The 27981-nt window shown below is 36.7% G+C and overlaps 1 protein-coding gene across 3 annotated transcripts in view; it reads right to left on the reverse strand.

Annotated features, from left to right (window-relative positions):
• Positions 1 to 27981, reverse strand: part of HLCS (holocarboxylase synthetase) — a 126473-nt gene that overhangs the window by 11577 nt on the left and 86915 nt on the right. The gene's annotated exons all lie outside the window — the stretch shown is intronic.

Genomic DNA, 27981 nt, shown 5'->3' on the forward strand with positions numbered 1-27981 from the left:
AGTGACAACTAGCAATTCTAGACATTTGTTTCTACTTACAGCAAATTTTTGCTCATACTACAGAATATAAGAGCAGCAGTTTCTGATTATTTAGAAAACCAATATGGTGGCAATAAAGCAGTTTAAAAGATACACTATCCCTTGAGAACTAATTATGATTTAACTACAGTAAATAAATCTACACCTTCTGAGAACTCTAGAGAACACTGGCTTATTTTAGGCTTGTGTTCTGCTTTTAAAATAGTTTCACTTAAAAGAATACTAACTTTCCTCTGGGGATAAGTAGAAAGTGCACTTTAACACCACCAAATGAGTCAATGCTAGACTTGAAAAAAAGAAGAAAAAAACCCAACTGTGAGAACTTCGTTCAAGCCACTTTAAAACAGATCTGAACTGTACTATGATCCTCCTCCATTTCACATTTTCAGGAAGAGTTATTTAACAGATAAAACAGATATTCAAGATGTTGCCAGCAAGGTAAACCCAGAAAGTGATTTATAGCCTACCAACCTACTTCTAATATAGGCACAAATATCACGTTGTTCATTCATATAAAAGCAATCTTGTCTTGGAGATAAGTGCAGTCCAAATCAGCAGAGGGTACCGTTCAAAATTATTTCCTCTGAATTTCAGATATGTATGAAAGGTGTTTCAAGTTCTGCAATCAAGCTAGTATCACTGGGCAGCAGATACCAGCTGCAAGCCCCCACCGCTCGCAGACACACGCCTTTAGGCAGGCAACAAGCTAAGGAACTATCCATCCCTTCTGCTTCGCAAGTTGAAAAACTCTTGGGGCTGTATCAGTAGCAAAATGCAAGCAGGATCCCCAAGGTTTCAGAATATCTTTCAAATGGCTGACTTACTTTCATCATGATGAAATGGGAGGTTATTGGAGGGCCCAAGCAAAGTCTGGACCACAAATGCCTTCACTAATTAGAAATACTTGAACTCAAACTGAAAGAAGCTGTAACAGGCTCCACAATGTTTTCCCACATTACTCCTGAATCAGTGAGATGTTGTCAAAGAGCAATAGCTGGAAGATCTCTTTGCCAGTTTCCTCCCAGTTCACATGAAATACAGCTCGAAAATTCTTTCCTTTGGACCCTATGGATTACACACTGAGACCAGGGTCACCCAGCTATCCTTTAACATTAAAAATACACCTCTTCTTATGCTGGGACCTAGGGGAAAATCCTCTGTAGCTCTTTACGCCCATGAGGCTTCAGCCCTGTCTTCTGGGAACAGCATGATTTCAGTTACAACACCAAGTTCATGGTTTTGCAACATGAAAATCTAATTTAGATTTGGAAGCACAGTTAGGAAGAGATTACAGGCTTTGTCGAAACACACTGATTTCTGTTACTTCTCCATTTACATACTTGTTTTTAAATAGGAAAAAAAAAAGTCATGTGCTGCCATGATGGGAGGAAAATAATCAGAGCCACAACGGGAGGAAAATAATCAGAGCAGGGAAAAAAGTTAATTATGAATCCAAAACACAGGCTTCTAGAACAAAGAGATATGATTAACAGAACGTATGAATGTAGCTATTAGAGGCTTGGCAGCAGGTAACAACATATCAAATGCAGACACTGAGTTTGTACTTCTAAGGGCCATGAAGAAATTCTTTAACGGACACAACATGGGGAAGTTGTTAATACCCAGACTGATACAGCAAGAGACAGATAGATTTATTTTTATTACTTCCTGAGATTGTGCTGGAATTACCATGAAGCTTATGGTAATAAAAAACTCCACACAACCGCCCCCCCAAACTTCAGAGCTTTGTAAATTGTGTGCGCTTGTTAGTTTTTTTCTGAGAGAAACAACTTGGATTTTCCTTACCAGAAAGAGTAACCGTACGTGCACTTTTTTACATATTGACTTCCCTTCTTTTCTTTCAACTTAATCAGTTGCAGATTTAACGATTTCATTTTTCTGCAGAGCAACTTAATCACAGTGCTCACCACATTTTCCCCCTGAAATTTTTGCCTTCAAGAAATTCTCTGTTCTTTTTTGTGCTCTTTAACTAACTTGCTCTACATATTAAGTCAAAAGACCACACTGAGATACAAGAGTAGGGAAACATGAAATGTCTGAAGACAAATTTACCCATCAAGAAGAATATCAGATGGCACCTATATGACCATAGAAGATGATACTAGAATTTTGTGTAAACTTTTCTTTTCTGCTTTGAACATTTTTGTGGTATTTTCCAAAACGTGAGCAAGGCACTTTTAGCATTCAAGAATATTAAACCAGCTGAAATATTAAGAGAGAGATTCTAGCATAATTTTTTATACAAATACCCTCCCCCCAGCCTGTAATGCATACTGTGAATGCTGTCAAGAGTAATAAACAATACTTAATTGTTTTATAGAAATTTCAAGTCTGTCTTCATGGCTAGTCAACACAATGACTTTTCTTCCTACATGAACGTAAAATGTGAATTGAAACCACAAAAACTATGTTTGAATAATGTTAACGGCCTGACAACTATAAATTTCATTGATGTTGTGGGTTTAAGGTTGAAACTCTCATTAATGCATCCTGCTGTGTTACAGTATTGCAGAGGTATTACAACAGGCAGCATTACATTCCAGATGTTAAAATACCTGGGCACAAGAGGGTAAGTTATGAACAGATTTCTCCCTTCACTTCAAGTTCCTTGTCCGAAAATCTCACTTTCAAATAGCTTGTTTGCTATTACAGAGTATTGTAAAAGCAACATTTAAAAAGCCTTTCCATTTTTAGTCAAATGGAAAGGAACATGCCTTCTGACCAGTTTCTTGTATTATTTTGGACAAAGAGGTGCTCTGAACACTTGCTTTACTACTTTATATCCACTGTTTCTGTCCATTATGTCCAATTTAAAAATGAGCAGTGTGCCTACTAATATTTTTCCTAAACTCTCCTCCATTGCCCATCCAACTCCTTTCCATAGCCATCAACTGCATGATGCTGTGTCTGATTCCAAGCTCTGTGTGCCGAATGGCCTGCCAGAGGGCATGCTGGCCAAGCAGAATAGGTAGCTCTCAAGTCCACACTGTAGACTCTTTGGTGGCAGCACTGGTCTGGGCCTCTCTCTCCTACCTCGAAGCCTGTTTTCATGAGACCATGAACACCTGAAGGAGCTCAAAGATATGGAGGTCTTCTGTAAAACAGGCAGTAGACTGACTGACAGCTGGTGGGCCACAATCAGAGGAGAAGCCACCAAGAATGACATCACGGTGGGAATCTGTTACAGACCACCTAATCAGAAGGAGGAAGTGGAAAAAGTCTTTTTGAGCAACTTGAGGACATCTGCAGATCACAGATTCTGATTCCTATGGGAGACTCCCATCTCCCAATATCTGCTAAATGGCAAACAAAGTGGGATACAAGCAATCCAGCTGACTTGTGGCGGATGCTAGGGACAAGCTCTTAACACAAATATCAGATGATCAACTGATGACCGACTCAATCTGCGACAAACAAGGGAGAGCTGACCGGGGAGGTGGTACTCTGTGGCAGCTTTGGCTGTAGCAACCATGAACCAATGCTGTTCAGGATCCTGAGAGGAATGAGGAAGGCAAGTAACAGCATATAAACCCTGAATTTCATGAGAGCAGAATTCAGTCTATTCAGGGACCTGAGAGATGGGATCTTATGAGAGGCAGCTCTGAAGGGCAAGGGAGCTCCACAGACCTGGTCTTTAAAGACAACCTCCCACAGACAAAATAACAGTCCATCACAATATTGAGGAAAATAAGTAGATAAACAAGGAGTCTGGTTTGGCTAAAAAAGGAATTCATGACTGTAAAAAGAACATATAAAAGAGATGGAAGCAAGGAGAAATGCTGCAAAGGTGAAATGCAGAAACATTGTCCAGACAAGCAAGGATAATGTTAGGAAAGCTGAAGCTCAGCTATAGTAGAGGTTGGCAAGAAACATGGCAACAGGAACTTCTACTGCTACATGATAAGAATAAACAAGGAAAATGTGGGCTCGCAGCTGGCTGAGGCAAAAGCACAGCAGACACACATAAGGCTGAGTTACTCAATGCATTCTTTGCCCCGGTCTTCACCAACAAGGTCTCCCAGGCCTTTACACATACAGACAGGATTCAAGAAGAAGAGGAAATACCAACAGTAGAAAAGGATTGATCTCATAAATCTCTTGAGAAATCTTGACTCAGACAAGTTCATGAGAGCAGATGGGATGCATCTGAGAGTGCTGAGAGAGCTGGCTGATGGCACATCAAGGCTGTTTTCTATCATTGTGGTCATGGAGATCAGGGGAAGTCCCAGATAAATGGAGAAGGGCAAATGTTGCAACCACCTTCAAGATGGTCTTTCACAGCACCCTTGTGTCCAAGTTTAGCTGTTGTGGTCTAGATGGATGCAGTACCAGATGAGCAAAAAGTGTGTGGATTCTGGGATTGAGAAGTAACGGTTTGTACTCTACCTGTAGGCTGGATACAACTGCAGTTCCTCAGGGGTTTATCCTGAGACCTATCCTATTTAGTATCTTAGTATCTTTACCAATGACCTGTAGCAGGAAATGGCATGCACATTAATCAAGTCTGTGAATACCATTGAACTATGAGGATAACTAAGCATTGGAACAGGATGCCCAGAGAGGCTGTGGAGTATTTCCGTCCTTGGAGATTTTCAAGATCTGACTGGAAAAAACCTTGAGCAAGCTGGTCTGAATTCATTGTTGACCCTGCTTAAAAGAATAAGGTTGGACTAGAGACCTTCAGGGATCCCTTCCAAGCGGAATGATTCTTTGACTCCAGGAAATGTACAGAAACTTGGTATCTCTGGTGTTTCTAGCTGTCCTTTACATTTGGTTGAAATCTGTCAGAAACTACTCATTAGCTACTAATTACTAAATTAGCAATTTAGCCCAAAGGCTGTTCACTGGAATCCCCTATCTCAAGTAGGATCCTAGATTAAAGTAATTTTCACACTTTCTTACTAGCCTAAATATTTAATTTTATCCATCTTCCACTTTCCATGCAGTATTTTATACATGACCAGGTGCAATATGCAGGCTCCCAAAAGATTGACTCCCACAGCTGAGACAGGTAGAAGAACACCTAAACTGTTAATCCTACTGAGGCTTATTTAAATGATAGGAATCTTACCGCTCTGCACTGTTATAACTTTGCCTATATCCAGCAGGCAAAATATGTGCCAGAATACACTATTACATGAATGCACTCTTCTGTTCTATTGCAGAAATTCATAGCTTCTTTCACTTTATAGTGGGTTTCCCTATAGCAATGTTAGTACAGAAAGGACCATTTAGTGTCAAATTCTCTTTGAACTCCTTAGATACATTAAAGTCCTACATCTGTGAGGAAAAGTGTTAAGGGATTACAATGTCCCAGACTTGTGGAAAACTAAAAAAGTACTGTAACCTTGGACTGCTAGTTTCTTGTACATTACTTCAATAAATACTACAAAAAGAAGATTGTCCTATACTAGTCATGACATTTCAGCAAGGAATAATCTACTGGTACTATGAATGACATGGGTTAGCAACTTACATGTACTTTGGCTAGTTAGTTAGTCTTTGAGAGCAGTGCACTAATAACAATATAATTTCAACAAAACTGCAATATATAGGAAGACTAAGTAGGACAAAGTCATGTGAGTTATTTTTCAGCTGTATCAATGCTCTAATCTGGCTCACCATAAATGAACACTGCTGTTGGCAAAAGGGAAGCAACAGTAAAAGCAGCCAGTGGATAGAACGGAAGACTAAACCCCCTCTTTCTTACCACCCATGTACTTATGCTTGATTTAAATTACCGTATTATGGCCTCAGAATAGTGCATGCTTTGCTTGTGGAATTGCTTTGAGAATCAGGCCTGCTGAACAGGCAGAGTAAAACTCTACCACTAAATGCTCATTTTTTCTGCTCACTGCATTTTTCAGCTGGTAATTTTCTTGTCTCTCTATTTTTATACCAGATATTTTATAATTAGTCCTTTGTATATGTTTATAGACTTTTCCTCTTAAAAAAAGAAAAAGAGAATTTTGAAACACAGTACCATACAGCCAAAGGTGTCAGGAAACATACCCAAATAAGAAAGGACTCCAAAAAATTGGTTTGCCAACAAAATGCCAGTAAAATTTGAAACCTGGGTTCAGACACACTGGTAATGTTCCAAAACTGAAAACTTAAAGAACTTCTTTATTCAGTAAATCAGCTTCTCTGTGAATATCATCAAGACCACAAAGTTACAGTAAAGGAGGGAGTTTTCAAGTGAGATGTGAGGAGCGTTTAGGAGTTTAAGTTGTTTTAATTTTTAATTTGAAAAGCAAAAATTTCTACTGTTTTAAACAATTTATTTAGTTTTTTTTCCTATAATAAGTAATCTTTTCAATTCGTGACCTTTCTTTATTTGAAAAAGCTACCTGAAGCATACTGAAGAGTTAACATAAGACAAATGGAAATGAAACAGATTTCATTAAAAAATATGAACTCCAGTGCCAAGATTTAAGAAACAGAATAGTTGCTGGAATGCAGTGAAACATATTTATCATAACATGTTAAGAATAGAATCTTCAGAGTGGAATAAAAAGTTATAAACATATTGATCAAAACCAGATCTTACTACTCTTGTCCAAAGTAAAGCATAGTATGGATGCTATAAAAAATTTAAAACATACAGATCAATGCAGCCTGTAGTGATGTCACTTTTAACAGTAATTTCATCACACTTCATTAGATAACAGTGTACAAGTTTGGTCACTGTCTGAGAAGGAACCCTTAAATTAACCCCATACAGTATGGCAAGAAACAACAGCATTTCAGTAAGGTGGCAAATCTATTTTAAATCAGAACTGGATTCACTAACTTATAGTGTGAGACATTGCAAGTATTAGGATCTGAAAAGTAATCCATCGTGATTCTGAATTCATACAATATTACTTAAAGTCACCTCTCAGATAAAATAGCAAACCAGGAACATTTTGCATACACAGCGATTTTAACTTGATATTCTGGCCAATTTCTAGTCTGGGTAATTACATTTCCTTACAAAAATTTCTCTGCAATTTACTAAGACAGCACTTCATTTCCTGTCTTAAATCATATAGGGTGTTAAATAGTTGCCACGTTCCACCAGAGAAGTGATGAAGTTATTCCCAAGTAGCCACTCAAACAGGGTTAATGTAGAACAAAAGACACTGGACATTTTGCGTAAATTAAAGTGAGCAAGAAAAAGAATTCTATGTGAGCAGAAACTAGCTGCCCTCCCCAGATCCTTCACAGAGGTTTCCACTGCAAACTGGGAAAAATTAAAGCATTTCAACAAAAAACTATCCATTCCTTGCTAAGTAACTGTAGAAGACCTAAAAAATTAGCAATACTTGTTTTCCTTAGATTCATAATTTTTCCTTTATCCTTTTACTATTGAAAGTTTCATCAAAACCAATCACACTTAAATCACAGAAGTAATTTATAGTTAAGAGAATACTCTAAAAGCCTTTGAATTTTCCTTTGTGATTTGCTTTGTTTCTTTTATTTTATGCCTGCAACATATATTGTGCTCCAAATTTAGGCCCTTGGTGGTTTATGATAATGGTAATGTGGTTGTTGCTATAAACCTAAGGATGTAGCAAATTTCTAGTCTTCCTAATCCAATGTTAACTGAAAAATAATTTTTTCTCCTCTTTCTAAAGGTACACTCAATATTTTTCCTACACTAAAACAAGAGGTAGCATATTTTTACATTGTTTGACATTTCTTGTCTTCCACAGATTAGATTTTACCTTTGGGGGACCTTTGGTTAGTTTAACATTCTTTCTGAAAAATATTTTTAATGTGAAAAACAATTAACTAAAATTTCACGCAAATTTCTTCATTACTATTGTTTTCCTAGGCCAAGAGCATCCCAGTCTCAATTTTAGAATTTGAGACTCTCTCACCATGTAATTTAAAAATACACACAGAACTTTCTGTAAGTTCTAAGCGCTTGTTCATATTCTTATTTCCATGATATGGGGTACACTGTACAATGTATATTACAAGCATCGTCATGAAGATGGTAATTTGACACGTTACTTGACATTAAATCAAATCTTCATAATTTTGCCCAGGTGTTACAACTATTATAAAACAACTATGGCTTCATAAACTGGCAGGTAAAGCACAATTATTTTATTTGTGTGTCTTTTTTTTCATTAAGCACTGTGAAATACAAAATCTTTGAAAAAAGTATTACTAACGTGTTTTTGCTATGCAAAAGCAATCAAAAGCACTGTATTCCTTCTATGTCAATAAGCCCAGAATTTAATTGCAAAACTCTCACAGACAAAATTTCAGTTTTTTTCTCCTTCTCTATTGAAAAACCTACATGTGTAGCATCTAGAAATTTCTTAAGTATAATGTAAGAGATTAATGCAAAAGGAAAAATTTAATGTGAACCTGGGAAAAAAGGTATTTTTTTTGTTTAAAGAGAAAGTGTTCCAGTAAGAGCCAGTTTTTAAAGAAATTCTTAGAAAATGGCAATTTAGCTCTAAAATTTTAGTTATAATTGGAAATACTTTGTTTAGCAAGTAAAGTTTAGAATATTATTTTTTAAAAGGCATTATGAGACCTGATCATATGTTTTCCATATACATAATTTTTCATAGAAAATACAGATTCAGAAAAGCCACTATTCTCTAAGAGAAGGAAGAATTAATTTGTCTGAAACTATGTCATTTTTCCTTTGAAACACTTAACACTTTTTGGAGGCATTTTCAGCCTAGTCAAACATATAAGTTGCTTCACATATATGGAAATGCTAAAGTTTTGAATTATTTAAACTTTGAAATGTATCTACCCATGGTTCCACAACCGGGCTTTCACATGCCTCAGTTTCTCCCTGAAGCCTCAGGTTCCGTTAAGGAGCTACATTTGCCATCCAACTTGTGGTTCCCCTTTGTTAAGCCATGCAATGCTTCATAGGGGATGCATTTTTGGATGAGGAGTTTGGCCTATCAACCAGAGTAGCAACATGGGGTATCCTAACTAGAACCTTCACAAGGCATAAAAGTCCTGTACGCACTTCTAATTCATTGTTGAGCTGACTTGAAATGAAGCATTGAGCTGGGTTATAAATCTTGAACATTACACTTCAACATCCCTAAATAGAATTTCCCTGCAATTTCTTGTTCCCTGTGTGAAGAAAGAACTGATGATACTTCAGCTTTTTTCTGATTTCAAGTTGCAGATCATGTTAGAGATAGTAATCCAGAAAAATTATTGCTTTTTTTTATGGTGAATAAAAAAAGGCAATGAACACAATAGCTGAACTCAGTTGGCTCTGTATTCATGCGTCTAATAATTAAAACACAAAAATGCTCTCATCAAGTACCGGAGTCTTAAACTAGCTGCTCCCTCACAGTGCCAACAGAAACCACAAGATTTCTAAATTCAGTATTAAAGCATACAGCACTTTTCTCATGCAAGAGCCAACACCCAAAAACATACAAATAAAGAACAGAAAAGTTCTGTTTCCAAATATGTTGTTAAATATTTTTAAAACCCCTACTATTAGACTGTGCCAACTTGAAGGCAGACTCCAATAGTTAATTTCATGGGTGATTAAGAATGGATTTCAAAATAAGGAAGTTACTTTATGCTGGCCACAGCATCCTCTGCAGACTCCAGAAACAGTCATCATAATGTAGACTTTAACCACAGACTCAACACAAAATGCAGCTGATATTCAAATCCCGAAACAGTGGATTCTCTTTGTCGGGGTGGGTAGGAGAAAACCCAAAGGTCCCCATGTAGCCTCATTACTTCAATTCAAATGCAAGAAAAGCAGTAAACTTCCTACTTCTGTAAAGTTCAAAGGAATGCCCAGTTTAATACAATAAAATACATACAAATACCTCTTACCATGAGAGGTGTATGAATGGCTAAAGCCCTGAATTGGAGGGAGCTGACATCCAAGTGGGGAGGGCTGCACAACCATCCTGAATCATGTATCCGGATCACGCCAGCTGCTTAAGCAGCAACGGCTAGGGGCCAAGAAACCATATAGGTCCCCAGGTAAAGCTACACTTGGATCTTGGCATCTTGCCACTTTTCTGAGCAATGACCACTGACATTTGCATGTAGTGGATGATGAAGTCTGAATATACCAAATATTGTCAAAGAAAAAATGCCTTTCATTCTTGCATTACCTTAGTAAACTCAGGACTTACTTGCAAATACTGACGAATATAAGGTGAAATTCTAACTGTATATCACTATAAACAGTATTTCAACTTTCTTGTAGGAAAACCAAAGAAAACTGTAGGATGGCTCACCCCCTGCCATTTCTCCCTCTCCCCCATCTCTGCTGCAGCATTACTGTGTTGTAGTGTCTTAACAGACAGGATCTGGTCACAAGTTCTGTTCTCCGTTACTAGCTCTCAGTGAATGTGTTTGATGACATGCCATTCTTGCATTTGCTTATCAGATATGTAATCATACTTATAGAGTAATAGTTGAAATCTGTCATAAATAATTTCTGAACCTCCTGACAGACCTCTGGGTCCTCCCTCACCTGATTTTTTTTGTGCATTCTTTAGCTGTAAAAGCAAAATACAGGCGTAGAAAAGAAACTTTCTCATTCAGCTTCACTGATACCTTTCTACAAAACAGGTGTTCAGTAGACTCTGACACTTGAATTGAGTTGTACTAAAGCTTAGTCAGATGTGAAGCCTTAGCAGAGGTGTTCTGGGCTAGTAAGTGAATGAGCAGAATCATTCGGATCACATGCAATAGAAGCAAGCATCAAAGAGAAGGAGGAAGACTTGGAGGATTAGTTATATGATACTATGACTCTTAGCAGCACTTAACACTAAGCAAGCCGAAATTGTGAGACAGACATGGTGGTATTTTCTTTTAAATGAAACAGTAAGGTTTTATCCAAAGTTAGGGTGGTCTGTAGAAAATAATTCCTTTGGCTCTGGAGAAGGAAAAAAATGGACTGGGAAGAATGTCTTAAATGGGAAGCATCAGCACTGACATATGCATGGCACTACACAAAAATGCTCAGAATTAGAAATGAATAAAATGAATGCATATGTGGAAGAAAAAAATCAGCAGTTAGCACATTTGTGCAAAGTAAAAATCCACCCTAGCAGCAGAAGGCTATCTCCCAGTACCCAGATTTGTAATCACGGCAAAATGAGCCACAGCTGCATGGAAGCAAGCTGAAACACTAGTCTAACAACAGGTCAATGCTGACAGCTACAGTATAAGTTGAAGATATGATTTTATACACAGGCACAGAGGGCTGGAAGGAACCTCAAGTGCTATCTAAGTCTTTTTCTCTTCCTCTTCTATGTCTGGTAAAACTTTCTCTGGACTATTCATAAAAACTTGCAACGATGGAGAAACGACAGCTTGCTTAGGTAAACTACCTTTTTTTAGCAATTTTAAAGGAAAAATTACTGCGTCTGCATTTCTGCGTTAAAACATTGTCCCATACCCACTGAAAATGGAGAAATGCTTATTCATTTTCTTTCCATAAAGGACAACTGACATGAGTAAAGGTTTCTTTACACCAGTCCTGTCTTCTTTTGATGAAAGAAGCATAGTTCTTTTATATCCCGCTCTCCGCATCTAAGGAGTCATGTTTCCTAGACCCTTTTCTCTGCTTTGTACTGTGCCCAGCAAATCCACAGCTTTTGAAGCCTGGTGCTGAAAACTGGACCAATAACTCCAGTTAAGCACTCCCAGTGTTGAGTAGAACTGGCAGGATTACTCCGTACATTTTACACGTAGCACATTTTTAAGCACTTTTGTATGAATTTCAGTCTCAGTCCTCACCTCTTTTGTTACAACAGTAAGACTTTTTTAACCTATACTCAGTTGCTGACTCAAACTTCTAGAACCTCTCTTGAACACTGATATCCAATCATCCTATCTTCATTTAATGATTTGCATCTGATTATTACTCTGTGTCACACTCACCCATAAAGAGCTGCATCCTATTTATTTCAGGCCATTCTTTGATTCATCAAGATTGTTTAGAGTTTGAAACCTACCTTCCTAGAACCTTATAGCTCCTCCCTACAGAGTTTAGTTTTTGATAAGCATACCCTCAGTTCTGTCATCCAAATTATTAATGAAAATGACTGAGTTGCACTGCAGCATCGGCAGATATGAAGCCTCAGCAGTCTGGCCTAGTAAGTGAATCAGCAGAACCACTAAAGTCACGTGCAACATAAACAAGTATGAACATTGCTTAAGTGAAATCATAAAAACACAAGCAATCTTCTCAAACGCATACATCCAATAATGAAAATATGATCTGTGATGCTGAAGCTCCAAGCAGGGAGATCAATAACTGTAACCTTCAACAACCTTTTAGATGCCAACCACTTTGTCCAAAGCAGATTAAACTAAACCATGACTAAGAAAGGAACAACTACAAACACAGTAGAAATGGAAACAAGCAAGTCAATTAAGTGGGTCTTTGTGCTATAGTTAAAACAGGAGCCTTAGCTGTAGCACCATAAATTCCTTTATTCCAAGAAAAAGTAAAAAGCAATTGCATAACTGGTATATTGGCCCAAATAAAGTGATTTTAGGGAACTACTTTTCACGCTGAGTGCTAATGGTAAACATACCATTCCTAGGCAAAGCATTTTGATTTTTGGAAAAGTCAGAGCTATTTCCCAAGCCCCAGAAGCTCTAATGCAACAGGCAAACCTATTCTCTAAACGATCATGGATTTTGGATAAAACAAGATCCAACGGGTCATAACCCGCTATAAGAGTTGGAAGATCTTTGGTAATGCACACTCCACATGGGTCTTGGTTTTAAGAAGGGTGTTTAAACACTTCGGCTGTGATACTAAGGAGTTAAGCATCTAAAAGGAGAAAGACCACTGAAGAAAAAAAAGATCACCTTTCCCTTTCTCCACTAACAGAATGTTAACAATAAACTCTTCACAGAATTAATAAAGTTGCAGTTGTAAATGTGAAGTGTTTGCAGCTGCCTGTCTCCTCCACCTTTCACAATATATTTAGTGTTGAATATAACTGAGAAAGAATAAGGTGAGGAAATACTTTTCCTTTCAGGTGTTTTTTTAAAAAGTGTTTTTTTCAACAAGTACTCCATAAATAATTTTGACTTTTCAACCATGGACATAAGACTAACATAACAGAACACTGTATTCCTATCCATCCAGAATAAACCTGTAAAATTCATCTTCCTATCACCCTTGTTTTCTTTTATGGAATAACTTCTCTATTGCAGCAAATATAAGCTCCTTGTGTTCACTTTTGAGACCCTTTTCACTATCATTCAGTCTAACATCCCATAGTCATCCTGTCCCTGTAGGTCTTTTTCTCATTCACAATTTGTAAGCTCTGGGTCAGGAACCATCATTTTGTGTTTGTGTAACTTCTAGCCCCTGAGCCATGACTAGGGTGCTCAAATGATTCAACAAGAGAAATTCAAATGGGCTGGAGTTTACGTACTGTAGGTTGACAAGGCCAAGTACAGGTAAAATACAAGGCTCAGACAGCGATGGCACATCTTTTATCTTTTCAGTCCATCTACCACGGGGAAATGATTCTCTCACATGCAAAATTCCCACTAGTATTAGCAGAACAGACAGAAAGAACTGACTTTTGAGACCAGTAAATGAATTGATTATCACCCACCATATGGGTTCTTATCACGAACATGTTCAGATCATAAACACACAGGTTTTCTGGAATTCTAGGGGCATTTCCCATGTACAGAGACAAAGCTGTTTCAGGTATCGAGTTGCAGAAGTGTTACATTAATTCCATGGCTATAGATCAGCACATAAGCAGAGCCCAAAGTTTATAAATAGGCAAGATATATGCTAAGTGCTCAACTCAGGAAGAATACTTTTACACATCAGATGCTCTTATGCAGCAAGAAATGGAACATTCATTCCAAAATCAAATGCAGACATGATCAAATAGACCTCTGTCAATATGCAGGGCAGAACCTAATTCTCCGGTGGAGTTTTTTGTTCTACAGATCCTGAAAGCTGAGACATGCAGCGATGCAAGCCAAATACAACAAAAGGAGCATAACTCTCAAACTGAAAGTACAAAGCACATATTTACAGTGTGACACTACCTGGAAATTCTCAGTGGTTTAGCAACAACAAAATATGAAAAGATGTTTTTATAAATAAACCAAAATCTTCACATCTAATGCAGCAACTGAATGGCTGGATATTGTCAAGCTACATTTGCTTATTGCCTATTAGTGTATTTTTATTTTAAAATAAATTATGTATATCACTATCCATTTTTAAAAGCTACTATAAAATCTTTTTAATAGTAAAAAAATTCTTCCCTCAAGTTACATATTTCAAGTGATAAAACTTATATTAGCTATTCCAATATCAGGTAAAGCAAGGTGGCTTTCAAAATCATTAAACACATTGTCAAGTTCTTAAGTTTAAATGCTTTTTTTAAACCCTACTGTCAAAAAAATTTCTTGGAAGTTAACATAAAATACATCTTTGATTATTTATCACATTCTAACCCTCCTCTGACATGAACATTTATTTTTGTTATTGAAGAGTTCCTATAATTGAATTTCCTTGTATTCATTAGCTTTTAGGATACTTCCACGAAGAAAAGATGACTGAATTTTAGAAAGGAGATCATAAAATATAAAAAGTGACAGCAGAAGAATGCTTTATTTATCTGTCCATTAAGTAAAACTCACTATAACTTAATCAGTTCTTTCCAGGTGAAACAGACACTGTGAGGAGTAAGTCCAAACAATGCTTGTAATATCCTATAGGTGTATATAAACACACAAAAATTAACTCTTTCTAGCAACTGAAAAAAAATGTTTCAGTCAAATTAAGTTACTCCCTTAGCCCCCCTTTTCTTGCCAGTACACATGAACATCAATAAAATCCCACAGGCCTTTTCTAGTGAAAAATTTTTGATAATCCAGTTAAGCAGCATTCACTGTAAATTGAAGGAGTTGAAAGAAGTAATACACAATTATAGATGTACCTCTCCATACGAATGCAAAGTTATTTGCGTGGCTGACTAACATCTCTGGACTATATTTTGATGGTTTTGGTTGTCTTGCAACTCAGTGAAAACATTATCTGCAAGGCAGTTTGCCATGAGGCCTCATGAAATGCAGCTGTTTGCATGGCTGCCTCTTTCCCAGACAAACTGGGATTAAGTTTCTGCTGCCACAAAAGCTCTGCAGTACTGACGAGCATTCTTCTACCCCAGTGTTAGGGCTGTGTATTGGGGTATCAGATGAGGATGGCATGGGCATGGCAGAGTTCAGTTTAGACATCACTTACATAAAAGCAAAGAAAATAATATATATTTTATTATTATTATTATTATTATTTTAATCACAGAAAAGAAACAAGAAGCTGAATAGGATAAACTATCAGTATCAGTCCATGCTTGATAAGAAAAACTTTATGTCACTCAAAGTGGGAAGGAAATAGCACTGAAATTTTGATCAAAGTCCCCCTCTTCCAGTAGTTTTGAATAGTCAAGATGCCATGCAAGGAATGGTTAAAACTTTGGTTTCAATCTACTATTATTAGATAAAATCAATTTGATTTGTCTAGACATTCACTACTTGCTATTCAATCCTACTTCGACAGTATGGGATCTTCCCATAAACAATTTTTCATGTATGCCTTTGTAGGTTCCAAAGCAAAATCATAATTTTTGTGGCTCTGTTTCCCCATGTTAGTATGCACATAATCACTATTTATCTACAGTGTTTCTAAGAGATCTTGGAAAGCTAAGTGATAACTATTGGCAAAGCATTTCAAAAACCACAGATGGATGATGCTATAAAAGCACAAAAAGCATACTAGCGCCATTTCCGAAAAATGATACAGTTAGTGACTTAGATACATTGGGCACTACTGTTCTACTACTCTGTGTTATTATTCTGCATAAGTAATGTTATGAAGAGCTTTGCATGTTCACCAAAGTCCCTCATTGGGAGCAACTTGAAGGACATGCTTTGTTTGGGCTCTGAACTTCTGACTTTGCATAGGCAGTGAAGGCCTGTGCGTACTATTTCTAATCCCACAGGTGACACGGGTCAGTAATGCTTATTTCTAAAAATCAGAAACAATAGTACGATGGGCTAAGATTGAGCTGTAACTATCATGATTATCGCATACCCCATGGCTGGGGATGAAGGCACTTGGGTGTCAGAGAAACAAATCAAACAGTGGATGTGCAAATGACTGCAAAATTATTATAGGAAAAGGTTTTATGTAAAACCTCTTATTCCCCCACAACCACAGGCATCGTGTTCCAGAAATATGACATTGTTGCACACATTCAAATATGCTGTGCCTTTGCCTTAGATTTACAATGAATGTCTGACAGCAGCTCTAACCATAAACTCATCTACTGCTATGCACTGAAAAGCACTGTTGAAACAGCTTCAGGGCACTCACAAATTACCATGTCTAGTTCTAGGGCTCTGTGTAGGAGTCACCTGGACTCTCATTTTCCATCCATCTACTGAATGTCAAGGCCAACTAATATTTCACTAGTCATGCAACAGATGCACAGTAAAACCACAGCATTTGTTACATCCAATAATCCAAGGCAAGGTACACAGGAAATTTTAGAAGGTTCTCAGACTCCTGGACGTGGTGTCTATACAACATCCAGATCTCATATCCATGCAGTAGAGATCCAAGATTGATTAAAGCAAAACAGCTTAAGCTAAACTATACAGTAAACGATATACAAGCACAAAAAAATTATTGACTTTGTCATGCATTCCCACCTTTAAATACTTATGGTCTTTGGTAGCTAATCAAGTGTTCAATAATTTTCTTCAAACTGAAAAATCAAAACAGTGAACTTCCATGACACTTTTTCCTTTTTTAAATACGCATTTGATGCTCATCAAATCAAGTAAGAAAGAATTATTTTTTTTTCTGCGTGTAATGAAACAAATGAGATCAAGTACACCTGCAACCACCCAAGGTATTTCAACTGCATTCCAAGACACACAACCCAGTCCCAATATACTGATGCAAAAAACAGGTACAGCCACTGCTAAAAATGCTTAAATTTCACTCCAGTCTGTGAAGTTACAGACACAATCGAACAGAGGTTCATCTCTGTGCAGAGCTATAAGATACTTTTAGGTCTTGAAATTTTAATTATTTGTGAATCATGGGCATAATACAGTGGAAATATCCTTTGAAGTCATTACTGTTAACTGCATTGCAATATGCAGAATGAAATAATAGATGCATGATATTACAGAATAGTAATATTAGGTCCCTCGCTAAATGCCAACTGTGCAATTACTTTCTGCCTATCTGAAATTCCAGTGCAGTTGCATTTAGTGATGGTAGTGGGCATGTTCCATCCTGAACATTTGCCTGGCTCCACTTCTGCTTAAGGAATACCCTCCTTCATTTTAGAAATGTAGGCATCTCACTTTATTTAAGAGAATAAATTGAAATATTTGCACATTCAACACCTTATTTTTTAAAGGTACATTTTTTTTGGTGTGTATTTAAAAACATGCAAACACTGAAATTCAGAAACTAGGAAACAAAGCTCAATGGGAAACATCATACTTCTACTCATTATATGAAATCACCTCAGCAACAAACTACAGCAGCTATTTCTCAGCAAAACACAGTATTACCTCGCTCTTCACAGCAAGGAATTTGGAAAATATTTTCCAACTGAAAACTGCAAGAGAATTTCAGGCAGAAAGTAATTACCCTCCCTCAGTTACGAAGGAGACTTCATTATGCAACTCATTATACAGTAAAATTAGTCTCTGTCTCAAAGAGACTACAGTTTAAGAATAAGATGAGAAGATAGAACAAGAATAAGATGATAGGCAACAACACTGACAAGGATTAACTTTTTTCTGAAAGACTTCAAGCCTAGAAGAGACTTCCCAAGACCTTGAGAAGAAAAAGTGGTCAAAACCTCAACATCATGTCCAATCTGAATACTCAAAATATTACATGTACATTTAGGCTCATGACATGCACTTTAAAAATACTGTTTTTCCCTTCTCCTTCCCTTTTTTTGGTAGACTGGTTAACCCATACAACATTTACCATAATTAAGAAAACTATACTGCCTCAGGGATTGATACACTCTTTTTCTTGCCACCTTCCACTGAATCTAGGCTTTGGTTTGTGGGCTTGACATCTGAAATCCAGTCTTTCATGAAGAATTATTATCCTAACCTAACTGTCCTAGCTTACAATGACAGTTATGAAAAGAGAGCAAACAACACGCACATTATTATTGTAAGACTCATCTAGATGCAACTAGGCTAAAAGTAAGACTTAAATTTAAAGATTTACAAAATTTCTTAGTTCAGCGGTGAAATTATTTATTTTCAGTTCCACCCACATCTTCCCATCCTTATAATTCAGAATTTGAACTTACAGAAACATACCATTAGACAAAACGGCAACTGGGGGGGAAAAACAAACCCCAGAAGATAATAACTGGCATCCTGCAAACAACAAGCTGACTCGCTTCACGAAGAGCCCAGCATTCACACTTCCCAGGAAGACAGCAGACATTCTTGTCTCGAATCCTTACTCAGCACATACACTGTACTCTTCTGAGCTGTACAAAGCTGTCAGAACAATGTATGCATCATGATAAACATGTATGTACAAAACCATTAATGCAACATCTTCACTTACACAGTAAGACAAAAAGACTTCCAACATGTTTTTCCTCTATGAGAATGGATGGTCTCTTTTTGCCATTACACAGCATTATGTTAATGCAAGAGTCTTAACAGCCAGCCACCGTTTGTAATTAGACACCTCTTCAGTAGTGATGGCAGATATATAGTTATTTGTTTATATTTTAAGAGCACAGGCACCTACAAACCTTGCTGAAAAAGAAATACTGAATAATGTGTCCCGGCATGCTTCTAATCTTCTTAATCTCACAAATCATTAAAAAGTAAAAAGAAAAATCCTTACTCTCTGAATGCTGTGCATTCAATCCTACATACAAACTTAAAAATGAAACGTTGCATTTATTAACATAATTTTTTATAAAAGTCACTCTTACTTTTAGCGACATTAAAGGCCCTATTTTCAGCAGATGTAAATTAGATGAAAAAGGACTACAAAATGGTACATACACTAAACTCTACTTCATCTACACATCTTCAGTATAAGAAGCCTCTTTGGGTCAGGTTTTTCTCACCAAAGCAAAGATCTTATAAAAAGGACTTGTGGCCATCACCTGTCTTTTCTTCCTCAAAGAGAGTGACTCTTCTGTTCATATTATAATTTCACTTCATTCTAAATATAACCAATTTTTTAAAAAGTTTTTTCTGATACAGTTAAGACTCACACTAGTACATATACAACTGTCTCCACTGGAAATATATTAAAAGTTTCTAAGTTTCTTTTAAGTTAAACTACTCATAAAGTAGTTGGATGATCACTAATGCAGGCAGCTATCCTAAAACTCCAAGGCTTTAAGTAAAAAAAAAAAAAAAAAAAAGGGGGCGGGGGGGCAAAAAAAGCCTCTACAAGAATATTGGTCCTTTTTATTTCACCTGCGCATAATACTGCTGTGCTGTAACATATAGTATAGTGTACTGTATATGCATCAATCTCAGGAGTTAATCTAGGAGAGTAATAAAGCAATGCAAGCACTGAAACAACTTTTTTTTTTACACAGGTAGAAAAAACAGCTGTCAAGACAGCTACAGTTTTGTAAGGTAACTATTTTAGCAATAATGAACATTTTTTGTATTTTGAGAGTTTGTTAATGTCAAAGCAGCAACACTGGAAAAATTACTTAGCTCATCTCAGCCCAGGTATTCATTTTAGTCCTGAATGTTACTGTAAACAGTAACCATACCTTCAAATCAAAGAGTCTTCTCAGGACAAGAGACTTCCCAAAAGGCAAAAAAATTGGTCCCATTGTGTTTGTATGCATATACCTCCATGTGTGCATGTATGGTAATTTCCAAATATAAAAATAAAAAAGGAATAATGCATTTTAAACTCTGAAATATGTATTAAATAAGAATTCCATCTTTTCAGTTCATTCTTCCCCTAGAGCAATGTAAGTCCTTGGTATTAATTATCTTAAATTCCCATCATTGTTAAACCACAAAAATATACAGTTAATCTGCTGACATTTCACTTATTAGTTGCTTCACATGCTATTGAGCTTAATTTTTCACTAAAGTCTTTCCTATCTTTAAGTTTAAATAAATTGTACTATCGCATTTTGCAAATCATTTTCTTGTTTTAATGAGTTACTTCAACAATTATGTCGATCATTTAAAAGAGGGAATTTTGAGAAACAAATAAATACTATTATTCTTTAGGAAAAAAGATCTCTACACTATTAAGCCTGCTCCTTGTTAAATTAAGCTTACAAGTAGTTAGTTTCTTTTAGCCTGGTGGTTTACAGCATCTTCCCATGCTATAACAAACAAAAAAAACCCTTGCTGGGATCTTTTCTTCCCATATTCAAAATTCCTCATATATTTCAAATAAAAAGAAGGGAGGGTTGAAATGAGTATAGAACTGAAATGTCTTACACAAACTTATTAACAAGTTTTCTGCGCACCTATAGAAACAGTAGTTACAGTTTCAGTTTCCTCCTTCCCCTGATTTTCCTGTTAATCATCTGCAACTGCAACTTTTATCCCTGCTGAACATTACCTTAACTTTGCATCTTTTGCAACTGACTGGAACTGTACTATTAGAATAACAAGATACTTTTTAATGTAAGCAGTATAATGAGATCTTTAATTAAAAACCTGACACTCTTTCACTTTAAGATGGGGCCTCACAGCTTTTTATTTCCCTTTTTTATTGGTAATGAGCATTCTTCAATACAGTATCATATATGTCAGTTTCGAGTTTTTGAACACCAAGTTGGAAAAGAAGTGAATGCATAAAAACCTGAAAATGCCACCCTGAAGGTCTTAATCAAAATCCTTCCAGTGGAAGAGGACCATCAACTGAAATAATCAATGTAAACCAAAAGACATGGATCCTTGCGATCTGGCTCAGGCATAACTTTGCTTGCTTGGTTTGTTTATTTTTATTTCAACTACCGATTGCCACTGAAAAGGGCAAACAAGCAGTTTCATTGGTTCAAGTGGTAAGTTTTCTTCAAACTTTATTGTCACTGATATTCTGGCATTTGCTGCTTTTTTTTTTTGTCCCCCAAAAAATGTTGTCTCTTTAATGGACCCCTTGGAGTTGCTCATACAGCAACAAACTATTTACTTTGGGCTCCTTGTTCATGTGCTATTTATCCTCATTCTACAAAATATTTCAATACATATGTAGACATCTAGCGCTTGTCATTTATAGACAATAATTAGTAACTCAAGAATTTGACTTTTAAAGGAATCTATCAGCTAGCAGTTTACATCCTGAGCTCTATATTACAGCTAATGGCCTTCAAGGCAGCCATACTGCTCTCAGAAACTTCCCTCTGACAACTCAGAGACGTGCATTATTCATCATTAGCAGTTAAGCATTCAAATATCACAAGATCTGCTGATGAGAACAAAGAATGCATTGCAAAGCATCACTGGTCTCCGCTTTTATTTTTGTAGATTAGCAAATCTTCTATAAAGTAACTAGAGTCCAGGGCAACCCTTCCCGGATCAGAATCAAGCCATAGAAAGTCTATGAATTTTCATATTCTTCAGTACTACGACAAAAAATATTTTTCCCTCAAAAACCACAGAGCATTCTATACAGAAGAAGAAATCCCTACATCCTTCCAAAAAAAAAAAGTCACTCTACTGATGACAGTTTTCAAGAACAGATCATGCCTTGCCTTCCCTGCCTCTAGGAACCAAGTACACGTTTTCAAAAAAAACATTTGGGATCGGTTCTTGGGTGCTTTTTAGGCTGGCAGTGCATCAGGAAGGAACATGACCTCCTCCGCTCTGTGGCAGGTTAAGCAGTCTGATTGAACATTGCTGCTAATTAAGAGCTCTTGTTGTTTGGCAGGACCACCAGAGTACCTTCTGCACTTGTTCATGACAACAGCACCTCTTTCAGAAATTAACTCTTGATGAGTGCAGACAGGGGGCCCAGCTGGTTCTCCCAAATCCTCCAACTATATAAATGAAGCGTAATAAGAACACTGGTGACTACCGAGGGAAGAAAGGCTATTCGTGACCTCTTTTTAAAAAACAGAGTATACTTTTACATTGACTTAATTTTCTACATTGGGGGTAGATAATGCAGCTGGGAACTGTGTGAACAGAACTAAAAATCACAGGAGGTGATAGTGAATAATTCTGTAAGAAATATTTTATTAGGCAAGCTAAAATATAATTTTGTTCACAGAGCTTTCAAAATCAATAAATAATATTTGGTAATCAGGCTACAAAAAGAAAGTTTCACAACAAAAGCTGAAGATGAAAAAGGTTTTGTGAAAAAAAGCTCTTATTAAAACTGATTTGATATTTCATTTCTGAATCTTTAGGATGCATTCAGAGGTGCAGCTTTGTAAGACTCAAAAGGGACATTCCACATGTATAAATAGTACAGGTTACCCTATAAAACACATACTGAGCTAAATCCTCCACAAAATACAACCCACTCCCATTCAGTGTTAATATTGCAGCATATAGCATCAACTGACAAATCACTGGCACCTCTGCTGACATTTCTGCAGGTTAGCGTGATTTTGCCCATCTGAAGAGGCACTCCCTGAAGACTTGGCATGAAACACACTAGAAGAGCAATGGCAGGAAGCTTGCCGTTATCTTTGCTGTACTTACTCTGCACAGGATTTCAGACTTCAGGACAGCTTGCTTAATGCCACATCCAAATCAAATTCATAAGGCAAAGTCTACAGATTGACTTCCAGATAAAACAAGAATGGATACCAAGCTGATAACGAAGTAGCAAAAGTACTGTCTATTAAGATACTAAGATGCCACAGTCACAAAACAGTGATTTTTTGTTCCTTTGTATTGTTTCAGAATCTGATCTTTGTACAAAGATCCTATGCGTCTGTCAGCCTTAACTTGGTTATTAAGAGCTGAAGCTTATGGAGATGTAAGAATAATTATTACTATTTCAAAATATTTATATCAGTATGGCCTATTATATTAAGTAGTGATTAGAAATAATCACATACAGAAATAATTACATATGCAAAGTGCTTGACTGCACACTTCTGTGCAAGACACTATCAATCAGATATGACAAAAGAATGTGAAAAGCTATGGTGACTGGAAACAATAATTTCCCTCAGTTAAAAAATGCATTTTAAAACAAATCAGCCCTTCTATTTCACTTCTCCCCCTCCCAACCTTTGGTTACATCTTGTATGAAGCCTTAATTTTCAAGGTCGCTGATGTTAGAAAAATCTGAGAGCAGGCAATATATATTTGCTCACTTTAAAAGAAAAAAAAAGAAGTGAGAATGTAATAAGAGCAGTAAGCAAATGTTTTCATAAAGTGCCCAAGGAAAGACATCTTTACATGCATTTCAGTGGGAGGAAAAATACCACCAGAAACAAATACTTGGACACGTATACATAAGATGTAGATTGCACATGTTTTGTGTGACTGAAAAGTTTGTAATATACATCCTTGCTTAATTATTTGCTTTTTTCCTTCTGAGATGATTTCTACTTGAAAAAAGTAACAAACATTCAACATAAACAAAGATTAAGGATGCCTCAGTGGTCAGCATACCTGAAAAGCATGCAGATTAATCACGGTATTTTAGTGGTGGTAAGATGTTACAGCAAACCTCACACTGTGGTGGTATGTGTGTATTTTTTAAGGTGCCTCAGCTTCTGAAATCCTGCAAATACATACTTCAGTTTAAAAATCAAAACACCAGCCATGACGGGTCCATAGGTTATTCAGAAAAACATGACCTAGAAGTCTAAATAGCAAGTAAGTACCCCCACAGCTACTCTTTCCTAATCTGAGTATCAGTGAACGTACAGAGCTAGTACCAACATAATTTCTTTTCCTTATATGTTGGTAAAAAATAGGGAAGAACGGACTCTCTTTTTCTAATTGCATAGTTTCAACAGTCTCCTTCCAGCTTCTTCAACATTTTTCTTCTATATGGAACCAAGCATTGTGGAGCCACAGGAGGAGGGCTGGAGGGCCAAGAGCAAGTACCTATGAATCAGTTGAATCAGAAAGGAAAAATATGAGCCATTGTTAATAGCTGCATCTATGACAGAGGTGTATAGAAGCACAGTAAGTTTTCATTGACCTCTTTCAACTGTAAAATACAGCAGTAAGAATGGAAGCAGCCTATGATGGCCATCTTTCAGTACAACGTTTTCCACTGAATTAAGTAAATGCTCTCTCTCACATTCATATCCCAAACTAAACTGTAATGGACAATGTTTGAGGGCAGCAATAGAAGATGGTATGGAAGATTTTTACCTTAGTTTCTCAATAAACCTCTTTAACTTATAGGATGGATAGTAAGTATTATTAAAGTCCTGAGTAACTGTAGTTTAAGATTGGACATAAATCACCTTTTAACAAGTAACTTCCATTCATACCCTTTTCACTTTTCCACCACAGCTTTAGGAAATGTTTCCTATTCGTTATGACTCCTGTTTTGTCAAACGATCTCTCCACCTTTTCTGGATGAGGGCAAAGGGGGAAGGGAAAGCTGCATACTGAATCTCAGGCCTTCAGTTAGGAGCATAATTATGTGTTGTAGTGGGCTTCAGATTTCCTCAAACAAGCCCTCCTTCCAAAATCACCAATTGGTAAGTGCTCAAAGGCAACATAGCCTCAATTAAAGGTATCTTTAAGCCATCTGTTAGTTTTGGGAAGAAGGCGATTCAAGTCTCCCCGTACAACCAGTAATTCTTCTTGCGATGGGAAACAGCTGCATCCAGGCTAAAAGAAGGTATATTCCACAACCTGAAACTGTTAAAAGAAATAGCAGACTTAAAACAAGATTTCTGAACACATATAAGAGGCAGGGAATTGTGAAAGGAAAAATTCAGAATCTGGCTAGGGTGACAGATGTCGAAAGTACAGCCCAGGGCTCAAGGAGGGGATTGAAAAATACCTCTTATTCTAAAAAGCATTCCAGATAAAACTATGGCACTCCATACCATGCCATATGTTAGAGCGTTGTACTGTACTCGGCACATACGCTACTTTATACAGTCAAAACACTATGTAAAGTAATAATTACAGCCTCAGTTAGTTCATCAATGAATTCCTATCAGAATGGACGGCCTACAAAACAAATGCAAAACCAATGGCTCTTAATAGGAAGCGGACAAATTTAACGTGGATAACTGCATGTATACTTTCAAAATAATCTCTCAAATTCAGGGATATTTTTTTTCTTGAATAATCTATTGGGAAAAAAAATAAAAGAAACTGTGAGGGAAAATTTCCATAGTAAAACTTGTTGCACAGTGCAACACAGTAGTTAAAGGATCACGTTCTGGTCTGACTGATTAAAGGTTTTTTTTCTTCTGGAGGGAGAAACTTTAATTCCCTCCCACATCAGAAAGACCTCCTTGAGGCAGCATTTCATCTTCAACTTTCCTGTAAACATCCAGCAAGAGCTACGCTAAACTGTGCTACATGCTGTAGAATAATTCTTTCAAACCTGGCCATAATACCTGCTGAGTCAATAACATGAGAAAGACAAAGCTGCGACAAAGCAAGGCTTCAGATAGGTTAGCATCCCAACCACAACAATGACCTAAAGCACGGCCAGGGTAGAATAATGGACCAGAGCAAACACAAGGCCATACCTTTCCAGTATAGTCTCCCTGCTTTTGACAATTTGCAGCTCAGAGGCTTCCTGAGCCAAAGGCAGTATCTTTCCATATAACAACCCTCATTGATACCTTTTCTATGAACTCATATGTGCAGTGATTTTATTTGCATTTAAGGAATGACTTTTACCTCTTTATATACTCTGTCATCGGAAAAGGTATACTTTATGTGCACACATTGCTCATTACATATCTTTCATCTCTCATTTGAAGCCAGTTTCTTTCACATGCTGACAGTCTTATAAGTCACACTCCTAAATTCTCTCAAAACATTTATCTGGGAGATGTGACACACAATTCTTAAAATCAGTTAAAAGTCAAACAGAAAAATTAAATGGCTTTATTCTGCACACAGAGGAAGTGACTCAACCTTAGCGAAGACACCTATCAGCAGTTGCTGCCCTTGCAGGTGATCACAGTACAGGCTAATCTCAGAAGACCAGTGATAGTGCACAAAATCCTGCTTTATGAATAAGCATTCTTCCTTAAGATAACTTGCAATTATTATAAATAGTATAATTTTTATAATTATTATGTTTACCTAAAGAGACTTGCATTTAATTCTTTAAGTTGCAAAAGAAAAAGAGAGAGTTAAAAGACAGAATGAATTAAGAGTTGAGAGAAACCTGCTCAACAGCCAACACAACAGCCACTTAGTACCCTTAATTTGCAGAGTGCCAGTAGCCATCACCCAAGCACAGGGAGGGGATACAGGATCAAGGGGGGCAATGCTAAGAAGTTCAAGAACAGATGGTCTACCAAGAGATACTACCTTTCTTTGCATGCTGTACCTAACTTGAACACTTAGGCCATCACAGCTAAGAACCGTAACAATATTACAAATTATTTTTCTATACTGTTCTTAATTTCTCTTCAAGACACTTTGGTTTTCTTTAGGCTAAGTCACTTCTCTTCATATTATATGTAGATCCCTGAAGATGTCATCATGGTCACATGTAGCCAATCAGCTTGTGCAATCTTCCTTTGGTTTGAACCCATCCAACCTAATCTCTGTTTTGTTTTCTGAACATCCCCAGGTTTGTTTTCATCTTTTTCCACTCATGAGTATTCAGACTGTACATAACACTCCAGAAGCATTTTTGCTAGAAAGGCACAAACAGGGAATATGACCGATCAGCAAAGACTGAATTACTTCTATTTCACAATTTACTTCTCCAAAAAACAAGAGAGCTGTATCTCCACAATGTCCTGTCGAGGTCTACACACAGCAATGATGATGCATTTCTTCTTTGACAAAATTACTCAACTCCAGATTTCCTTGTTATGACAACTCTTCCCTTGGTATAATACAAAACAAATAGTTATACTAGGTTGAAATGCTCCATGCTTTTCATGGCATTTTCAGAGAGTCAGTCCAGACCAGTATTTTCTATTTAAAGAGTTTTCTTTACTTTTTTCTCAAGTGAATCCACATGTATATTTTCTAAAACAAAGTACTCAATAAAGATTCACAGTACTGACTTTAATGTTAGTCAATATTACTGAAATTTCCTGTAAATACAAATGAATATTTAAAATCAAAGCATTCCGTTGTGGATTTTGGCTTGTCAGTCTCAATTTTTATTCTTTATTTCATGTCACTGAGCACTATATGAAAAATAAAGGGGGGAAAAAAAACCCCAAACTCAGAAGACTGCTTATGTCTGCTTAATATTTCTGTTTGCTTTTTTAAAGTTTGCTTTTGGTTTATACAAAGAAATGAAGATTCAATATTACTAGATTCCCAAAACAAAAAAGGGAGTCCCCAAACCTTTTCTTTTCAAAAATGAGGAGACATACTACATAACTTTGTAATTCATTCTACATCTTAACCATGCACCAGCAGTCTTGCCACCCCAAATGATCTAACCATCCTGTCATCTCTGTTCTCTGTATTTATGCAGGTGTATTTAAATATCAGTTCCAGTAAGATGTGTTCAATGAATTTATAACACCAAGTAGCATCCTAAAACGTGGCCAAGAACTACTGCGCAGGTATTTACAAGTTCTATTCAAGTGTAAACCATTTATATTGAGTTTCACAGCCAAAACCCCATAACTGCTATTGATGTGAGGTACAGCTCAAAACAATTTCTTAAACAGAAAAAAATTTTTCCTTTCTCCAAAAAAAGGATACAATATCAAATCATGAATCTGTCATAAATAAGATTTATCTTCCTGCTTGCAGATGAGGCTT

This window comes from Ciconia boyciana, chromosome 1 (genome assembly GCF_034638445.1).
Source record: "Ciconia boyciana chromosome 1, ASM3463844v1, whole genome shotgun sequence".
NCBI classification, from domain to species: domain Eukaryota; kingdom Metazoa; phylum Chordata; class Aves; order Ciconiiformes; family Ciconiidae; genus Ciconia; species Ciconia boyciana.